Below are 22,903 nucleotides of genomic sequence, written 5' to 3' on the forward strand. Positions count from 1 at the left end.
CTTTTCCTGTTATTGTTTTCTTTTAAAATAAGTAGAAACTCGATTTTCTCATTATCAAAGCCCAGACAGAGAGTTATCCTACTGGCCTCTTCCTTTTTCCTCTGATCAACAATATTTAAGCTGCATTCTTATAATGTTTATATTTGATTTCAGTTGTCTGCATTTGGAATTTCTTTGTTTTTTAATTGCCCAAGTAGATTTGGAAGTTTTCACTTTCATGAGATTAACAAAAAATCTACCACAGACAAAGTTCCATTGTAAAAGGAGAGCTGTTCTGACCGTTATTATACTCTTCCCTAGAGCAGAAGACATCCAACAGTATTTTGATTTATTTTCTCCAGGGCTGAGACTGCCACACCAGTTGTTAAAATGTTGAAATCTTTCACACGGTTTGGCAAACAGCCACTGTCCTGAACCTCCTGAGGTCCTCCACTAGTCACTCTGGTCTCTGCCCTGGATGTCCCAGTCAGACCTCTAAGATAGAGCAACTAATGGGTATATACACAATAAAGTAGTGGGCCTCCTTCTAAATGGTCAGTTCCTGCTTTGTCTCTGTCATTAAATACTTTGAAAATATCCCGATTACCTCTATGAACATACTTAATGCAAAGGTTCCACTCTGTTCTTCAGTAAGTACACAATAGAGAAGTATGATGGGGCAGATGAACTTGACATCCCAGGTTCTCTTTGTTTTAACTTATTAAATTAATTTTGGTGGGTAAAAATCTTATTCATCTTAGTGTGACTTACATGATTTGAAAAATAATAATCATGATTTGCTAATCCTATTTGTTTCCCATGAGAGAGGAAAAGTATAATAATTAGGCAGTACTAGGGAATAATGGAGACTATGATTAAGAGTCATATTTAGTATAGGCAACTGCTGCTCATTGTGTGACTCTAGTTAACACCTATACTTCACTTCCCAGTTACTGCTTATGTTGTTTACTGAGTTTTATAGTGGACTAAGCAAGGCAGCAACTGTGTCCCAGACTGGACCACTCCATGAGAGTAGGAATCATGCTTACCCTTTGTACATACACCTTGCACATAGCAGGCACATAGTAGACATTTAAGAATATTATTAAATGAAAGAAGAAATGACACAGATGCTCATATGCCACAACAGCTACCCTTAAAGAAAAGAGAGCTCTGAGAAAATATTTAGGATGTACTTTAACTGGAAAAAAAAAACATATAATTGTAAATATTACACAATTTTAACTACATACAGTAAATAACATGTAGAAAAATAAAAACTGATGCTTGATATAAGTATGCTATGTTAATTGCATCTTTTCAGCTCCTTTAAAACTGTTCTGTATTTTTCCATTTTTAAACAAATAATGAACAAGTATGGATTTTTATAATAAGAAAAAAAAAACTAACACTGAGAACCTAATCTAAGTATAATGGACTCACATGTATACCTTCTATAAGAAACCACTCTGATCAGACTTCTTTTTTTTCCCCCATCAATGTTTTAATGAAGATAGGGAAAGGTTTCAAGGAGAGAGGAGGAATGAGAGAAAGAAAAAAAGATAAAATAATATGTGAATAAAGGGCGAGATTTAAGACTGATGCTCCAAATGCAGAGACTGAAGTCTTTAGGGAGGGTTTCTAATGTTTGGATGCTGAAATTGCTATTCTCAAAAAGAATGATCAATGGAATGATTTTCAATGTTCTGCTTACTATAGGAGAATATATCATTATTGTACTTTTAAATATATTGTCACATGTGAAATTTGCTTTTAAACTACTGGTCAGGGATACCCTCCCCCAAAATAACACACTTTCTATGATTAATAAAGATATTTCAGGTAGTTTTTATGATATGATTTCATATAATATATAGTATGAATATTTTAATTTTGCATTAAACTTCTGTTAGGGACAGAATATAGGGAAAACAAAAACACTTAGAATCTGTACATTGAAACTCTTCTGAGTTACTGAATTGATTCTTCCTTTTCAGTATAAATTCAGTACTAATTTAAATATAGTACACTGTGAAGTGTTAATTTCATCTTTCAAAACTATTTTACAGTGTTTATACCCCAAAACATATATGACAATTATAATAAATCACACAGAGTTAAATGAATAATATTTCAATGCAGCTATCAACCTTCTGTCTAAATTGCAAATATTTTTACTCTAATAAGTACTTCAACTAATATTTTATTTCTAGGAGAGAAATTAAATATTGCATAAATTTACTGACTATGTTTATTCAAAATGTCCACCAGTGATAATTACTAGTCTCCACATATCTAAGGATTGCTCCTCCTCCTCAAAAAAAATCACATTATGTTTCCATGAATATAGGAATCATTAAACCAGCATCCTACTCACATGCCTCCCACCCTCTTTTGTTTAACTCAAAGAACCACTAAGTGCTGAGCCGACATGATTCTTAAGTTTTTATGGGTGCTAAAATCTCAATAGGCATGAGGTATCTGAGATAGATGCTAGACTAGTAACTAAGAAATGGTCCTTAGTAACCCCGAGACACTCTTCTGTTTCTATACAGAATCAGTCAACTCCCTTCAAGCTATTTCATGGCTTCACATCACCTGAAACACTTCTAATGTCCCCAGTCTCCAAAGTGAAATTTTATTAGTATTATTTTTTATCCTCAGTAATTAAAAAGGATTTGATGGATAACTTTAGTAGTGTTCGATTATGACCTGCTTGAAGATAGTAACCTTATACCTTAATTTTATATCCCTAGTGCCTAGTATAGTGCCTGGCAACAAATGATTTTTCTATTGTTGGGTTAATGAATAAACTAGTGTATATACCAATGAATGAATGAATGAATGAATGAATGAATGAAAAACATAGTGTATACAGATACAAGTGTATTACAAGAATGTTATTTTGCTCTACTGTTCACATCCACTGGCTGGAAAACTTATGCAATAAATTCTGTGTGACATCTTACATGTGTTCATTAGAACATGAGATAAATATTAAGCCAGCTTGTTTCTGAAATAAAAATAAACATGTTCAACTGTGTTGTCTTTTTATACTTCTATAAAAATACATATTAAAATGGGTCTATTTTGTTTTGATTTTTGTTTTATTTTGTCTTGTATGATGTTTTGTTATCTAAGAATAGTGGTAAAGAGCGGAAACTAGCCCCCAGGGATTTGAACATGTGGATTTGTCTTATTGACAGGGTCTTGGAGATAAAATGTCTTTGACCAAGAAATATGATCTCATATTTCTTGCTGTGAACCATATTAATATATTTTTCCTTGTGTATAGTATATAAAGCTATCTGTTGCCAAATAACCACCTCTGAAACAAATGGTACTACAAATCTGTGGTCAGGACACAACAATCTTACTGAACAAACCTTATAAAATGAAAAGCTCCTTGGGAATTGCTCATTCAGGGGTAGTAGTCTGGCACCTGAAAATGGTCCAATATAGGTTTATATTCCCATTGCCTTGGACAGACAGCTTATGTGAACCGGGTGGCTGCATGGTATTCAGATATTCAGGAAACAATCATTTAAAGAAAAATGAAAGCCAGGGACAGCAAAAGAGAAAGGACCCTTCTCTGATTCCTACCACTTAACTTCTGTACTTAACTGACATCTACACTTACTTTCAACCAAAACACCTTTCCTATTCCAGGAGGATGCTACTGCTATTGTCATTTAGACAATCCACTCCTTCAGTGTCCAATAAGGGAATACTGGCTGAATTCCACAGTTAGGCTCTAATCCATTTACAGATTCTCCCAAGTTGTTGACTCACCCTTTTTAACCTACTGAATGTGAGCCTTGCTCTTTATTTTCACTGGTCACAATGCAGGAGATCCCTGAACTACCACGTGATATCAAGAACCAAAGGAGAAAGCTGGTGGTTTTCTCTGTAATTTAGCCTCTTCAAAACATTGACTCAGTATTAGAACCATTCCTCTGGCCTCCATAGCCTAGAAAAGTTTCCTGAGCCTTCATGTGGAAAACGAGAACAAATATAACGTAATGAGACAAACTTGGTTTTACAGATAAAATTAAGGCCTATTGTTATGGGCTGAGTTGTGTCTCCCTAAGATTCATATGTTTAAGTCCTAACGCCCAGCACACCTCAGAATGTGACTACATTTGAAAATAGGGCCTTTAAAGAGGTAACTAAGGTTAAATGAGGTCATATGTGTCGGCTCTAATCCAATGCAACTAGTGTCATTATAAGAAGAGGGAAAGACATCAGAGGTCTATGTACATAGAGAAAAAGCACGTGAGAACACAGCAAGAAGGTGGCGATCAGCAAGCCAAGAAGAGAGACCTCAGGAGCAACTGAACCTGTCAACACCTTCATCTTAAATTTTCAGCTTCCAGAACTATGAGAAAATAAATCTGTGTTTAAACCACCCAGCCTGGAGTATTTTGTTATAGAAGCCCTAACAAATTAATACATTCATATATGATAAATATCTGTCAAACTTTAAAGATTCAGGAAAATCATGTGATTAGAATCTAGGTCTTCTGAGTCATCTTCAGGCCAAATCATCAAGTATTAATTGTACACCTACTATAAGTCAGATACTGTCTCATAAGTTATTTGCTGATTTTTATTCAAGGCGTTTGATATAAGTCATTTCAATTCCCCTTATATAGTTGCTGAAATTGTGATTCAGGAAGGTGAAGAGCTTGACCTAGGGTCAAAGCTAATAAGTGGTAATGCCAGGGATCAAACAAGAGTTTTCTGAATTCAATCCTAGCGATCTTTCCACTAAAGCACATCTTTTCTTTAAATTATACATCCATCCTTTTCAAAGACAAATAGACTAGCCAAAGAGTGAATTTATAAAACACATCAGATGCTTCTTGCTGTGATCTGATTTCTGAGATTACTAAAATCAATACTGTGTGAATTGTATGACTGTTTATTTAGAATGCTAAGAAGACCTGGATTTTTATAAAGTGCCATAATGGGAATTAATATGTATTAAAACAACAGAATGTGGACATTTTAGATTGAAGATTCATGGCTATGATAACAGAAAAATAAAAATACACTTTTAAAAACCATGAACTAACATTTCATAGTACATTCTTACTCATTTAAATTAAACAGTTCTGGAACATGTGAAAAATAAAAACATTGAACACATAAAATGTGATTATTTCTTAAGCAGATATTTTGACTTCAGGGCTCAAATTTTATGTTGTTCTTTCTTCTTGAAATTGTTTTCTTTATTAATAGGTTTGTTGTTTGGTCCTTTAATTATGAATTTTATCATTAGGATGCCATTAAAGAGATTTGTAAGATTCCTGTTTGCTTTGTTATATTTTGGAAGTAAACTCATCTTTCTTTGTCAAAAAAAAAAACACAAAGATTATTATGGTGAGGAATATTCACTGTAATCAGACTTAGTATATCTGAGGCATAATCACAGCATTATTTTTTGATTTCACTGAACACCTTTACTTGGATTTTAAATTGCTTTACTTGATGTATCCAAAGTTATTTAAATAATTCTAGTGAGATTAATAAGAAGCAATGACCCTCTGCTTTTGTAAAGAAAAAACCTGAAGTTATGCAGAAAGTTAAGCCTGTTGTCAGAGTTCTAAAAAGAGTCCTCAACTTTTATCACTAGATTTCAGGGGAGGGAAAGGAGGAGTGAAGAAGGGAGGGAAGGAAAGAAGGAAGGGAGGAAGGGAAGAAGGGAGGGAGGGAGGGAAGGTGTCCTATTTTATAAGGTATTCTCATGCATATATTTTTGTGCTTTAAACTAATATCTCATTATGGCCTATGGGATTATTCTTATTTTACAAATGAAGTAATCATGGGATAAAGATGATTTTATCGAGATCACATAGTTAATCACAGATTTCAGACTAAATGAATGTGTCCTTATAGTTTATTTTCCTGTGCTTCTCCCATTAAACCATATTGCTTTCAAATAATGAAAAAAATTGTGACTCTGCATTTTTTTAGTTTTTTTAAAGTTCATATTACACTATTTGACAGCCTTTGCAATGTCTGCTGCATGGAAGAAGTCTAAATATTAAAAAAAAAACTTTTAAAATATGATGTTATTTTTCCAACTATAGCTTCAAAATATTGAGGAGAATGCTATAATTTATTTCCCTCTCCTCATTTTTCTTATCCATTGTGGATCCACCTATGCAGTATAGATCCATTGCTCCAGGTTCTAGGTTGAGAATATAATGATAGATTGGGGACCAGCAAGCATTAACCTAAATCGTTTTATTTTTAGGGAGAGGAAACACAGTGGCCTGGGGTATTTTCCTCTGCATAGGTGGTTCATGAACTGAAAACACTAAAGGGTATTTGTCCTTATCAACTTCTCTAACATGATTACATTACTGATAGCCAATATTAAGAAAAATATATACAATTGTTACTAGTAAATATGTTACTGATATTACCAACTGCATGTACATCTCTTTCCCTTTGTAGACATGCTGTTGCTTTTCATGTTCAAAAGGAATGGAAAAGAATACTAACACTATATATATTTAGAAATGAAGTCATAAAGACATAAGCTTCTGACTTACAAACAATATTTTTTGTGCTTATATATGTGAATATATGAGAGAGGAAGAGACAGGCAGTGGAGAAAGAGAGCATAGACTCACATAACCATATGCACGAATCTCTGAGATTATGCAATTTTCTAGTTGAATAAACAAGATCAAGAAAAAAGTTAGAGCTCTTCACATCATTTAGTCTTTGAAAATGTACTATTTTAAAAAAATTTAATATATGCTACAAATGTTAACTAAGAGCATATTTAACTAAAGCCATAATGAATAGAGATAAACCCATGTATAATACATAATAAAGATAAAATATTTCTACAAGTGAATCTATATACAAAACAGAAACAGACTCAGACATAAAAAACAAACTTATGGTTACCAAAGGGGAGTGGGGAAGGAAGGGACAAATTAGGAGTATGGGATTGACAGACATGAACAATACATAAAATAGATAAGCAAGAAGGATTTACTGCATAGCACAGGGAATTATATTCAACACCTTATAATAACCTATAATGGAGGGTAATAAAAAAAACTTAATCACTATGTTGTATGCCTGAAACTAACACAATACTGTAAATCAACTGTACTTCAATAAAAAATAAAATATTTCTAAAGATATCTCAGAAATTATTATGTTTACTGACAACTTTCTGATGTTTCAATATGTTGATATTAATCAGTATTTAATATTCTTATTTCTAGTACCTACAAAATTGCTTCTTTAACAGAAATATTAAACAGACCTCCCAATTTTCTTACACATAAAAAGAAAAAAAATTGGTGACTAGATGTATATATGACATTCAATCTTTTCTAAATTTAAAGCATTATGACTCATCATATAAAATTTTTAAAAACAAGTTCTGGGAGTGTCATTTTTTAGCTAAAAATTTTATATGTATCTTCTCCAAGGTGGGTGGATGTAGAAGAGATACAAGAGAGAAAATTAAATGAATATTAACATAAAAAAGACTATGTCAAATTAATTTTTAAAATTTACCATGGTAAAACTTCTAATCTTGTACTACCTGCAAGTGTTACATGATATCTGAAGCTGTTAGTAATACATCTGAATTTATCAAATTATTGTTCTGTAGTTTGGTTTGTAAGCAACATGGTGGATGAAAAGAATAGCAAGTCTTGAAGTGGACCAGCCATTAGGTGATGGATGCTGGGCATGCCACTGAAAAGCCATAAAGTTCAATTTTCTCATCCATAAAAAGAGATGACATTTGCCCCACCAATCACACAAAATGACTGGTAGATTCAAAGGAGGTAATATGTCTGAAGGATTTTGAGAGTATAAAATGCTACATAATGTGTGCGTGTTTTTATTTTCTTTTGTTTTTCAAGGGAATGATAAGGAAGAAGAGAAGGTAGAGAACTAACAAGGTTGATAATTGAGGGAATGCAATTTCTTTGCAATTGTCTGTGGTTAGAGAATGGTATAGGGAAAAAAAAAAACAACTAGTTAATCTGCAAAAAAATTTTTCCTTGACATAAAAATGATGAAATTTCATGAATTTATTTCCAAAAATAAATATTCATATAACTTTAAAATACTCTTCCACTGTCTGTCACTTATTACCAGGCTGTTTGTTGTATGTTAGATTGGAGGAACCATGAATAAAAAATCCTAAAATACTCCAAGTCATAATTTTTTTTCCAAACTGCATTAGGCTTTTAAAATTTTTATAATCTCATTACTTAAAATATTAGCTTATATCTTTAAAAATTAGGATAATGATTATTACATTTTCCTTACCTATCAAGGAAACATTATTTTTGTTATCCTATTATTTTTTCTCCATTAAGAAAAAGGCAGTCTACTTCACAGAGACAATTTCTCAACCTCTCCTGAAATTAATTCATTTAATTATTCAAAACCTGAGATTTTAGCCAGGCATAGGATTTGTAACCAGTTGTGAACAGCTGAAGGATGTTCTCACTCCAGGACAAGGTAAAGGATTACACATACATGGACATGGATTCTTTGTAGCTTCTTTTAGGAAGCAAACCTGATGCATACATCTTGCAGATAATTTAATCAGAATAGAAATAACTTCCATATTATCCTTTCTAACGTCATTAATTAGAAAGATTTATACTTGTCAAACAAGAGTCAGAGTGCACATCTCTTGTCCATGCAGTTTATAGATCACCATTTGCTGTCTTTGCAATCCTGTCTGGCAGAAATTGATAACGTCTTCTTACAGTTCAAATCCATCAGGCGTCACAGCCAGAGTTTCCATTCCCCTGGCCCTGGAAAGTCTTTTGATTTTCTTGAGAATCACTACTCCCTTTTGGGTAAAGAAAACATTATCTATATATGCAGTCAGATTTCAGATATTTTTAAAATAGATAAGATACCAAAGGTGCATCTGACTCTGAGTTACCTTTCAAAAGCTATAATAACTGTTAAATCAACCTGTTACATTTTTCATTATCTTATATACAATATCTTATTGAAGAGTATAGTTCAAAGTGTTATTTCAATGGACTGTATCCCAGATGACTGAGGTAACTATTGCAAACTTCCCCCACTTCTTTCTCTCTCTTTTAGTACTATATTATGATAAAATGATGGGCAGAGAACATGTCCAGTTTAATGCCTGAGTGCATGGCAAAAAACAAAGTTACTTTGGATGCACTGTTCTCAACTAGCTCCAACATGATGAACAGCATTAAAATACCACTGAACAAAAAGACACAGAAAAGAAACAGGTGTGGAAAACTGGGAAAGAAAAAGCATTATCACAACTGGTCTTATGGTTCATTGCTTCTTTTCACATGGGTTCATCACAAGGGAACTTAAGTCTCTCTTCCCTTGTGAATGTTTTCCTATAGAGATATATCTATCCCATATGAATACACCTATATTTTATTGAAGCAATACTTAAGCAAAAGTGATTTTTTAAGCCAACAAATCTACTTTCCTAGGCATTTCTAGAACCTTTACAAGCTATTGTGCACATCAAATAGGAGTAAATAATTACTTTGTTTTCTATTTTAATTGAATAAGTTTTGCTCATGTTGTGATAACAGATTTATTTGAAAGTGAACATAATTTGTTATAGAAAGCAGCTTTTATAAATGGAAACTTCTACAACAGAATATGGTGAGATGTTTAAATATTAACCAGACATACTGCTCACTCTCTGCACTAAATTTCAGAAACTTAATACAAATTAAGTAAATACTTTATTGCTGGATCTTGCTTACCAGTGGTAAGAAATCCACAATGTTCAATTCTAATTAAAAATGAAATTGAACTGCAATTCCTTGGAAACAAGGGCTGATCAGACTGAATAAGCTTTACTTAATTGAATTGCTCATAGACAAAGAAAAAAATGTTTACATTGTTAGCGAAATACATGCTTCCAAATCTTTTGCAATTCTATTATATTTTCTAATGTTCACAGCTGATTATATCCCATATGTATGTTTCAAACTATTTAAGGGTCCAGGAATATACCACTTATCTTTATCTTTAGTATTCACATCTTCTATATGTATACTTACTAGGGCTGCACCGTAAATTACATACTTAAACATTTTTTTAATTTTCAAAGAGATATAAAGAAAACTATTATTCTTCATTATATTTCTTAAATTGGATTAGTATTTTTAAAAAGGATTTTCCCAAATGCCTCACTAATATTATTTAATTATCACAACCACCCCAGGAGACTTTCGAGATTACTCTCATTATTTTTCTTATTTGTATTTGATTTTTGTTTCTTCAGCTTAAGAAACCGTGTCTCTGTGAGGTGTTGTGATTTTTCCTATGGTTATGAAGCTTGTAATAGTGAAAATAATAACAGTGTTTTTAAACTAATAGGAAAACTGAAAAAATAAATTGAACATGAATGAAAAGTATACTGGTGAGCAAAGAGCAGAGAAAATGATTCCTTACTCCCCTCTCTTTGTGTTTTCAATTGTTTGAGATCACAATGGTCCCAACATATCTAAACCCAGAAATGAAATGGCTTTATCTTCAGAAACAGTGTTCTTTGGATATGAGGTTGGATTAAGAAGCAATGATTATAGAATAGTCCTAGGTCCTAGACAATAACTCTATGTAGCTCTGGATGTATATGTAAGAAGAGACGTTGCAAAAATTGGAATTACCCAACAATGAAATAAACATGAAGACTTTGTCAAGAGATAGAGTTTATGAAGGAGAAATGTCCATCTGTCAAGGAATTCATAGAAGTCACATTGGCACTGAGCAGTTTATCTAAATCCATTTCTCTAAGAGTAAGTGCCTTGTACAGGTCAAATAAATAAGACAAATGTGATAATACATGATAATATTTTGAAACAGGTGTATGCAAAATGGTATCATTGTCATAATTAATACTGCAGTATAATATTTATTAGAAGATCTCAAAAATGTTTAAGAGAATAAAAAAAAGTGTTCATGTAATAAAGTTGGATGAACACATTAAATCAGAAAATAGAAAAATAAAGTAAGATAAACAATGAACAGTAAGGTAGAAGAAAAAATTATATAATAAACAATTTAATAAATTATTTATTACATATAATAAATTTTTACCCTGAAAGGAAATGAATTATCACACTAAATCAGAGATGTTTGAATTGGATCAAAGGGAATAATAACCTACCAATATGTTTTTCTTTTACAAGAAACTTTCTTGAAACAAGACAAGATTGGAAAAAAAGAAGATAATCTAACAGACATCTGGCCAACTAAAAAAGGCAGAAGAGGCAAATTCATATAAAACATCTGAAAATAAAAGTAATTTTAATTAAGATTTGGAAACGTGTATTTCTTTAACATCGTAAGCCTTTTTCTTTGTTTATGAGAAATTCAATTATTTTGTTTCAGAAATAAATTAAGTAAATTAAAGAATAAAAAAATACACTATAGAAAGATAAAAATATCAAAGAAATAGATAAAGGATATGACATAAATCTGAATGCACTAAAAAACATAATGGCAAAATAAAAAGACATGCAAGATAGAACCCTACAAACAGAATTATATGAGAGATCTACCTCTTTCAGAATTGAAAAAATTCCAAAAGCCAAATATGTATGAATATACAGGAATTAAATAATTAATTACTGAACTTGAGATAGAGAATTGCATTTCTCACACAGCACACACCTACTCACCAATAATCATTTACAAGAATTTTGTCAGAAAGAAAATCTTTTAAAAATTCTAAAAACTAGACTTTTATTTGCCATATATTTACCATACTCTAATCAATTTGAAACTAATAGTAAAACCATAAACAAAATTAATTTATTCCCAAACAACTATGGATCAGAGAGCAAGTGAAAATAATCTGGAGCACAATAAAAAGTAGAAAACATAATAATGAAACTTTTGGGATAGAGTGGAAATTATATTCAGCAAAAAATTTATAGTTTATATGATTTACCTAGGAACTTAGTTCTCATCTTAATAAATTAGAAGAAAAAACACAGGGAAGACCTTCAAGATGGAGGAGGAGTAATAAATGGAGATCACATTCCTCCCCACAAATACATCAGATATACACCTACATGTGCAACAACTCCTACAGGACACCTACTGAATGCTGGCAGAAGACCTCAGACTCCCCAAAAGGCAAGAAACTCCCCACGTACCTCGGTAGGGAAAAAGAAAACAGAAAAAACAGAGAAAAAAGAATAGGGATGGGACCTGCACCTCTGGGAGGGAGCTGTGAAGCAGGAAAAGTTTCCACACACTAGGAAGCCACTTCACTGGTGGAGATGGGGGGTCGATGGAGGGGAAGGTTCAGAGCCATGGAGGGGAGTGCAGCAACAGGGGTGCAGACAGCAAAGCAGAGAGATTCCCGCACAGAGGATCAGTGCTGACCAGCACTCACCAGCCTGAGACCTTGTCTGCTCACCCACCAGGGCAGGTGGGGGCTGGGAACTGAGGCTTGGGTTTTGGAGGTCAGAACCCAGGGAGAGGACTGGGGTTGGCTGTGTGAACACAGCCTGAGGGGGCTAGTGTGCCACAGCTAGCCAGGAGGGAGTATGGGGGAAAATCTAGAACTGTTTAAGGGTCAAAAGTCCATTGTTTCAGGGTGCACAAGGAAAGGAGATTCACCACCTAAACAAGCTTCAGAGATGGGACAAAGCTGTGGCTATAAGCTCAGACACCAGAGATGGGCATGCAATGATAATGCTGCTGCTGCAGCCACCAAGAATCCTGTGTGAAAGCACAGGTCACTATCCACACCAACCTTCCCAGAAGTCTGTGCAGCCCACCACTGCCAGGGTCCCATGATCCACAGACAACGTTCCCAGGAGAACACACAGTATGCCTCATGCTGTTGCAATGTCATGACAGCCTCTGCCACTGCAGGCATGCCCCACATTCCATAACCCTCCCACCCCTAGCCTCAGTGAGCAAGAGCCCTTTAATCAGCCACTCCTTTAACCCCCTCCTGTCTGGGCAAAGGACAGACGCCAGAGAGTGACCTACATGCAGAGGCAGGGCCAAATCCAAAGCTGAACCCCAGAAGCTGTGTGAAAAAATAAGAGAAAGGGAAATTTCTCCATGCAGCCACAGGAGGAGCAGATTAAATCTCCACAATCAACTTGATGTACCCTGCACCTGAGGAATGCCTGAGTAGACAAATGAATAATCCAAAACTTGAGGCAGTGGATTTTGGAAGCAAATATAGACTTGGGATTTGCTGTATGCCACTGACTAGTTTTGGATTTTTATGTTTATCATAGTTTAGTTTTGAGTGCTTGTTATCATTGGTGGATTTGTTTATTGGTTTGGTTTCTCCCTTTTTAAATCACTTTTTTATTGTTTTATTTTAATAATATGTTTTATTTTTTATTTTAAGAACTGTATTAATTTAATTTAATTTATTTATTTTCTCCCTTTTCTTCTGAGCCATGTGGCTGACAGGGTCTTGGTACTCTGGCTGGATGTCAGACCTGTGCCTCTGAGATGGGAGAGCCGAGTTCAGGACACTGGACCACCAGAGACCTCCTGGCCCCACATAATATCAATCGGTGAGACCTCTCCCAGAGATCTGGTCTCATTGCTAAGACCCAGCTCCACTCAACAACCAGCAAGCTACAGTGCTGGACACCCCATGCTAAACAACTAGCAAGAAAGGAACACAACCCCACCCATTAGCAGAGAGGCTGACTAAAATCATAATAAGCTCACAGACACCCCCAAGCACACACTGGACACAGTCCTGCCCACAAGAAGGACAAGATCCAGCCTCATGCACCAGGACACAGGCACCAGTCCCCTCCACCAGAAAGCCTACACAACCCACTGAACCAACCTTACCCACTGGGGGCAGACACCAAAAACAATAGGAACTATGAACCTGCAGCCTGGGAAAAGGAGACTCCAAGCACAGTAAGTTAAGCAAAATGAGAAGACAGAGAAACACACAGCAGATGATTGGGCAAGGTAAAAACACAACTGACTAAACAAATGAAGAGGAAATAGGCAGTCTACCTGAAAAAGAAGTCAAAGTAATGATAGTAAAGATGATCAAAAATCTTGGAAATAGAATAGAGAAAATACAAGAAACGTTTAACAAGGACCTAGAAGAACTACAGAACAAACAAACAATTAATGAACAACAGAATAAATGCAATTAAAAATTCTCAAGAAGGAATCAATAGCATTAAAACTGAGGCAGAAGAACGGATAAGTGACCTGGAAGATAAAATAGTGGAAATAACTACCACACAGCAGAAAAAATAAAAAAGAATGAAAAGAATTGAGGACAGTCTCAGAGACCTCTGTGACAATATTAAACGTACCAACATTCGAATTGTAGGGGTCCCAGAGAAAGAAGAGAAAGAGACTGAGAAAATATTTGAGGAGATTATAGTTGAAGACCTCCCTAATATGGGAAAGGAAATAGTCAATCAAGTCCAGGAAGTGCAAAGGTCCCCATACAGAACAAATCCAAGGAGAAACATGCCAAAACACATATTAATCAAACTATCAAAAATGAAATGCAAAGAAAAAATATTAAAAGCAACAAGGGAAACACAACAAATAACATACAAGGGAATCCCCATAAGGTTAACAGCTGATCGTTCAGCAAAAACTCTGCAAGCCAGAAGGGAGTAGCAGGACATATTTAAAGTGATGAAAGGGAAAAACCTGCAACCAAGATTACTCTACCCAGCAAGGATCTCCTTCAGATTTGAAGGAGAGATTAAAACCTTTACAGGGAAGCGATAGCTAAGAGAATTCAGCATGACCAAACCAGCTTTACCACAAATGCTAAAGGAACTTCTCTAGGCAGGAAACACAAGAGAAGGAAAAGACCTACAATAACAACTCCAAAACAATTTTAAAAAATGGTAATAGGAACACACTTATCAATATTTATCTTAAATGTAAATGGATTAAATGAACCAAGAAAAAGATAAAGACTGATTAAATGGATATGAAAACAAGACCCATGTATATATACTGTCTAGAAGAGACCCAGTTCAGACCTAGGGACAAATATAGATTGAAAGTGAGGGGACGGAAAAATATTTTCCATGCAAATAGATATCAAAAGAAAGCTGGAGTAGCAATTCTCATATCAGACAAAATGACTTTAAAATAAAGATTATTACAAGAGACAAAGAAGGACACTACATAATGATCAAGGGGTCAATCCAAGAAGAAGATATAAAAATTGAAAATATTTCTGCACCCACTATAGGAGCACCTCAATACATAAGGCAAATGCTAACAGCCATAAAAGTAGAAATTGACAGTAACACAATAATAGTATAGGGGACTTTAACACCCCACTTTCACCAATGGACAGATCATCCAAAATGAAAATAAATAAGGAAACACAAGCTTTAAATGACACATTAAAAAAGATGGACTATATTGATAGTTATACGACATTCCATCCAAAAACAAGAGAATAAACTTTCTGCTCAAGTACTCATGGAAAATTCTCCAGGATAGATCATAACTTGGGTCAAAAATCAAGCCTTGGTAAATGTAAGAAAATTGAACTTGTATCAAGTATCTTTTCAGACCACAATGTTATGAGGTTAGATATCAATTACAGGAAACAAACTATAAAAAATACAAACAAATGGAGGTGAAACAATATGCTATTAAATAACCAAGAGATCACTGGAGAAATCAGAGAGGAAATCAAAAAATACCTAGAGAAGAGTGACAGTTAAAACACGACAACCCAAAACAAATGTGATGCAGCAATAGCAGTTCTACAAGGGAAGTTTATAGCAATACAATCCTGCCTCAAGAAATATCTCAAATAAATAACCTAACCTTATACCTAAAGAAATTAGAGTAGGAAGAAAAAAAATAACCCAAACTTAGCAGAAGGAAAGAAATCATAAAGATCAGATCAGAAAAAAAATGAAAAAGAAATGAAGGAAATGATAACAAAGATCAATAAAACTAAAAGCTGGGTTTTGAGAAGATAAACAAAATTACTAAACCATTAGCCAGACTCATCAAGAAAAAAAGGGAGAACTCAAATCAACAGAATTAGAAATAAAAAAGGAGAAGTAACAACTGACACTGCAGAAATACAAAGGATCAAGAAGGATTACTACAAGCAAATCAATGCCAATAAAATGGACAACCTAGAAGAAATGAACAAATTCTTAGAAAAGCACAACCTTCCAAGACTGAACCAGGAAAAATAGAAAATATAAACAGACCAATCACAAGCACTGAAATTGAAAGTGTGATTAAAAATCTTCCAACAAACAAAAACCCAGGAAGAGATGGCTTCACAGGCGATTTCTACCAAATATTTATAGAAGAGCTAACACTTATCTTTCTCAAACTCTTCCAAAATATAGCAGAGGGAGGAACACACCCAAACTCATTCCATGAGGCCACCATCACCCTGACACCAAACCACACAAAGATGTCACAAAAATATAAAACTACAGTCCAGTATTTCTGATGAACATAGATGCAAAAATCCTCAAGAAAATACTAGCAAACAGAATTCAACAGCACATTAAAAGGATCATATACCATGATCAAGTGAGATTTTTCCCAGGAATGCAAGGATTCTTCACTATACACAAATCAATCAATGTGATACATCATATTAACAAAATGAAGGAGAAAAACCATATGATTATCTCAATAGATGCAGAAAAAGCTTTTGACAAAATTCAACACCCATTTATGATAAAAACCCTCCAGAAAGTAGGCATAGAGGGAACCTAACTCAACATAATAGAGACCATATATGACAAACCCACAGCCAACATCATTCTCAATGGTGAAAAACTGAAACCATTTCCACTAAGATCAGGAACAAGACAAGCTTGCCCACTCTCACCACTATTTTTAATATAGTTTTGGATGTTTTAGTCACAACAATCAGAGAAGGGAAAGAAATAAAAGGAATCCAAATAGGAAAAGAAGCAGTAAAACTGTCACTCTTTGCAGATGACCTAATACTATCCATAAAGAATCCTAAAGATGCCACCAGGAAAATACTAGAGCTAACCAATGAATTTGGTAAAGTTGCAGGATACAAATTAAAGCACAGAAATATCTTGCATTCCTACACACTAATGATGAAAAATCTGAAAGAGAAATTAAGGAAACACTCCCATTTACCACTGCAACAAAAAGAATAAAATACCTAGGAATAAACCTACCTAAGGAAGCAAAAGACCGGTATGCAGAACACTATAAGGCACTGAGGAAAGAAATTAAAGATGATACAAACAGATGGAGAGATATAGCATGTTCTTGGATTGGAAGAATCAACATTGTCAAAATGACGCTACTACACAAAGCAATCTACAGATTCAATGCAATCCTTATCAAACTACCAATGGCATTTTTCACAGAAATAAAACAAAAAATTTCACAATTTGTAGAGAAACACAAAAGACCCCTAATAGCCAAAGTGATCTTGAGAAAGAAAAATGGAGCTAGAGGAATCAAGCTCCCTGACTTCAGACTGTACTACAAAGCTATGGTAATCAAGACAGTATGTTACTGGCACAAAAACAGTAACATAGATCAATGGAACAGGATAGAAATCCCTGAGATAAACCCACACACATATGGTCACCTTATCTTTGACAAAGGAGGCAAGAATATACAATGAAGAAAAGACAGCCTCTTCAATAAGTGGTGCTGGGAAAACTGGACAGCTACATGTAAAAGCATGAAATTAGAACACTCCCTAACACCATACACAAAAATAAACTCCTAAAGACCTAAAGACCTAAATATAAGGCCAGACACTCTAAAACTCTCAGAGGAAAACATAGGCACAACACTGTGCCATAAATCACAGCAAGATCCTTTTTGACCCACCTCATATAGAAATGGAAATAAAAACAAAAATAAACAAATGTGACCTAATGAAACTTAAAAGCTTTTGCACAGCAAAGGAAACCATAAACAAGATGAAAAGACAACCTTCAGAATGGGAGAAAATATTTGCAAATGAAACAACTGACAAAGGATTAATCTCCAAAATATGCTAGCAGTTCATGCAGCTCAATATCAAAAAAATAAACAACCCAATCCAAAAATGGGCAGTAGACCTAAATAGACATTTCTCCAAAGAAGATATACAGATTGCCAACAAACTCATCAAAGGATGCTCAACATCACTCATCATTATAGAATTACAAATCAAACTGCAATGAGGTATCACCTCACCCCAGTCAGAATGGCCATGATTAAAAAATCTACAAAAACAAATGCTGGAGAGGGTGTGGAGAAAAGGGAACCCTCTTGCACTGTTGCTGGGAATGTAAATTCATACAGCCACTATAGAGAACAGTATGGAGGTTCCTTACAAAACTAACAATAGAACTACCATATGACCCAACAATCCCACTACTGGGCATATACCCTGAGAAGACCCTAATTCAAAAAGAGTCATGTGGGCTTCCCTGGTGGTGCAGTGGCTGAGAATCTGCCTGCCAATGCAGGGGACATGGGTTTGAGCCCTGGTCTGGGAAGATCCCACATGCCGTGGAGCAACTAAGCCCGTGCACCACAACTACTGAGTCTGCACTCTAGAGCCCATGAGCTACAACTACTGAGCCCATCCACCACAACTACTGAAGCCCATGTGCCTAGAACCCATGCTCCACAGAAAGAGAAGCTACCGCAATGAGAAGGCCACGCACCACAATGAAGAGTAGCCCCCACTCACCACAACTGGAGAAAGCCCACACAGAGCAAACAAGACCCAACGCAGCCAAAAACAAAAAATAAAAATAAAAAAAAGGAGTCATGTACCACAATGTTCATGGCAGCACTATTTACAGTAGCCAGGACATGGAAGCAACCTAAGTGTCCATCAACTGATGAATGGATAAAGAAGATGTGACACATATATAGAATGGAATATTACTCAGCCATAAAAAATGAAATTGAGTTATTTTTAATGATGTGAGTGGACCTAGAGTCTGTCAGACAGAGTGAAGTAAGTCAGAAAGAGATAAAAAATACCATATGCTAACACATATATATGGAATCTAAAAAAAAAATGATTATGAAGAACCTAGGAGCAGGACAGGAATAAAGACACAGACATAGAGAATGGACTTGAGGACACGGGGAGGGGGGAGGGGTAAGCTGGGACGAAGTGAGAATGTGGGACATATATACACTACCAAATGTAAAATAGATAGCTAGTGGGAAGCAGCCGCATAGCATAGGGAGATCAGCTCGGTGCTTTGTGACCACCCAGAGATGTGGGATAGGGAGGGTGGGAGGGAGCCGCAAGAAGGAGAGTATATGGGGATATAAGTGTACATATAGCTGATTCACTTTGTTATAGAGGAGAAACTAACACAACATTGTAAAGCAATTATATTCCAATAAAGATGTTAAACAAACAGAAAAAAAGAAACACAAAATTAACTAGGAAGAGGAATTATTTAATATAGAAGCAGAAAACAATGAACTGGAAAACAAAAAAAAATTGAAAAGTACATTATTTTTTAATATATGGATCTTAAGAAAGATTTGCACATTGTAATATCTGCAAATATTAAGTATGGAATAAATTCATCACAACTGACAACACATTGAAGACTGTGGCATCTGGATAAATTAAATATTTCGAAAGCAGCCCAACCGTGTCCCTCGACTCAAATCAGACAAAGTGTCCAGCAGTGGAGCATCTGGTCCAGCAGCTGCCAAGCACCCCCTGTGAGTAGAAATGAGCACAAGCTTCACTTGGAAACTAAAGAGTAGGCTGCCAGGGGAAGGGCTTTTAATAAAGCCAACAGTGGGCAGAAACAATGCCAAATTAATATAGAAATTAGTACAGGCTTGTGCCATTTTGTCTCAATTACAAAAGTCAAATCTGCAATTTTTGAATGTTTAGGTAATAAACATTTGGACATACCTGCATACATTTCTAACCTCTCTGGATAAAAGATACTGGAAAATAAAGGAGGGCCAGAATTTCTTCCATATCTGCACATGTGAAGAGGTGATTACCCACTAACAAATTCATTTCTGCAAATCAAAAAACTCATGACTCCTGATTTCATGACTGACACAGACGTGAAAGGAATCAGATGGACAGTGATAACTCTCATGGAGCAGCATTTCTCTTTAACCTCCTCTTCTCTCCCTTCTTGGACAAATAATATGTTTTCCTTATAGAACTCATAGTGAATATTCATTCTTAAAATTATCGAGAGCAAGAAAAGACAAAGAAAAGCACTATCTGTATTTAGTTTTGTAGTCTATCTCTGACCTTACTCTCATCTTAATGTAGAAAAATAGTTTCTAATTCTGTGAAGCTATCCATTAAGATGTCCTTTGGGTTACTGACATAATTTTACAAGTATTTCGGGAACAGAATGAAAAGCTCCATACTGAGCCATAGCCTGCTTCCACTGCTGCCCTACTGGCTTCATAACTAACATCTAGAAAGGAATATAGTAGAGCAAGATGATAGATAAATCATATAATCAAATGAATGAGAACCCACACCATTTCAGACCTATAATAACTTTCACAGAAACCGTTGTAGTTGTCATGTGTAATCAGTGAAAATTATCTGAATTATTGTTATTATCTAGCTTCTCCAGTAGTATGATCCCTAAGGAAAACTTAAAAATGGGAATGCAGGCCAAGTCATTCACTGTGTGGGGTAGTTTAGGAGAAATTACAAGAACCTAATTTCTATACAAAATCTTGAAAGGAAACTAATAATATATAACCATGAGATTTTTCGATAAAGAGACTCATGTCAGGGCTTGGTATCTTTTAGGGGTTAGAAAAGTAGAAAAACCAGGTTAGGATCTGAGATATGGGAAATGCTTTTTTTTTTTTTTTTTTTTGATGGTACTCTCCTTGTTTACAGTTCGCAAAACTCAAAAGCTTTTTCAAGTACAAAGCTAGTTCCAGCAGCCTTAAAAATTGCATGATTGCTATACAACCTATTTATTGGTTTCTAAGTTTTATCCTTAGAAAGTAACAATCACCATTTATTATTTGCCTGTATCCTGACATACATTTTGCAGTTGGAGCTACACAATGATGCAGAAAGAAGGGTGTTATTAATTTTCTTGTACAATTGGGAACACTGAGGCCAAAAGTTTAAGTAACTTGTCCCATCTTTTAGCAGAAAGTGATGGAGCTGAGAAAAGAACTATGTCTGTCTGTCTTCAAAACCTACGTCTTTTCTATCATGCTATAATTCATGGGGTCTCTTAAAGTATTCTAAAAAATTATGATTTCCACTTAAACCTGTATCTATAGATTATTTATAGTACCTATCAATGCCTTTTGTTTAATATTTTTTTCCTATTGCTTTTAATATTTCCTTTCAATTAATTTTTGAAATATAATTCTTACCTTTCTCCTGCCCTCTTTAATTTTCATATATCCTATCATTTGTTAACTCTACTGGAAACTATTTATGAATGTACATATATATGTGAGAGACAGAGACAGAGAGAGAAAGGAAGAGACAGATACTAACATTTGTGACTAAATGTAAGTAACAGACATACTGCCCCAGTATTTACAAAATATTTCTCTGCTACATGCCATTTCCTAAATACCATGTTAAAGTATGGGTATTTTGAGTAATACAAAATATTTCATACAGTAAAACAAAAAAATCTTTACCTTTCTACAATGTATGTTCTATTAACTCAGCCTACCTATATATGGGGATGAATTTACATATTATTTGCATTTTCTTAAAGGAGGTATATAGTAAACATAACATATTTCAAATAGTAAAAAAGCAAAAAAAAAGTTTATTGAAAAAGTTTACTACCCTGAAGAGTGGTTACTGAAATATAATTATTATTCTAAAATCCCTTAAGCCCCAGCTGATCTATGATTAATTAAGGTGGACAAATAAAAATGACCTAAAAGTTAATCCACTGAAATACATATGTCAGTAAAACAAATATTTGCCTTTGATTCATTCTTGTCCTTCATTCACCTAAAAAATTTTAAAAAATCATTAATTTATTTCTTTCTCCTTTAAGTATTACTTAATTCCTAGTATATGGTTCAAACTATACCTCCTTGAATATTGAAGTAGTTAATAATTTAGACTCAGTAGAAAAAAAAATTAAAGGAGAATTATAGATTGGATAACTCAGAGTGCTGAAAGAATTACCCACATTTAAAAATGAGCAATTATTTCTTGTTCCTCTTACCTTAATATCAATTACTGTTTTCTGTATTCTCAGGATCAAATTCATGCTATACTGTATCTTCTTAAATTAAACTATCGCTCACACTGCTGGCTAACAGCTGGACAGTCACAGGAGTAGATTTAATCAGTTAACGATGTTCCCCCAACTGGAAGGGCAACTGGATTTACCATATCTGCCATCTTTCTTGTATTTTGTCTCAATTCAGATTCAAAGCAAAGAGTTTCAGATCCTCAGACTGTGAAAGTGGCACCATTATTGAGTAATCCACAATAAATATCTATTGCGGCTGGTGTTATAATTTAGAGCTAGTTGCCATTCTTCACTTAACAAAAGGGGAGGATTATTTTGGTCCAGTAGAATTTCATCATTCACATTCTTTCGGTTTTACATCAGTAGTTATCAATCCTGCCAAAAATTCTCTATTTCAGTAATTATTTTCTTCCTATTTTCTTTTTCACCCATCCTCATTACATCAATAGCCTAAATCACAGTTAATTGAATGTGCTTCAGTATGAGTTTTTATATTCAGTGAATCAGAAATGTGTGATAGAGAAATTGGAATTAGTAGTGTTTTACTAATGCAAAGCAGAAAAGACAGCTGCAGGCGTTTCTGTAGTAGCATCTAAGCCGTTCCACATACTTTGCTGATGCTTACACTGCTGTCATTACTCAGATAGGACCGACTTAAAACTTAACCTTAATAAATAAATATACAA

The 22,903-nt window shown here is 34.5% G+C and overlaps 1 protein-coding gene across 1 annotated transcript in view; it reads right to left on the bottom strand.

The window, feature by feature from the left end:
• NAALADL2 (N-acetylated alpha-linked acidic dipeptidase like 2) overlaps nt 1-22,903 on the bottom strand; it is a gene marked incomplete at its 3' end in the record, with an annotated part of 1,068,176 nt that overhangs the window by 538,184 nt on the left and 507,089 nt on the right. The gene's annotated exons all lie outside the window — the stretch shown is intronic.

This window comes from Hyperoodon ampullatus (genome assembly GCF_949752795.1).
Source record: "Hyperoodon ampullatus genome assembly, chromosome: 5".
Taxonomy (NCBI): Eukaryota; Metazoa; Chordata; class Mammalia; order Artiodactyla; family Ziphiidae; genus Hyperoodon; species Hyperoodon ampullatus.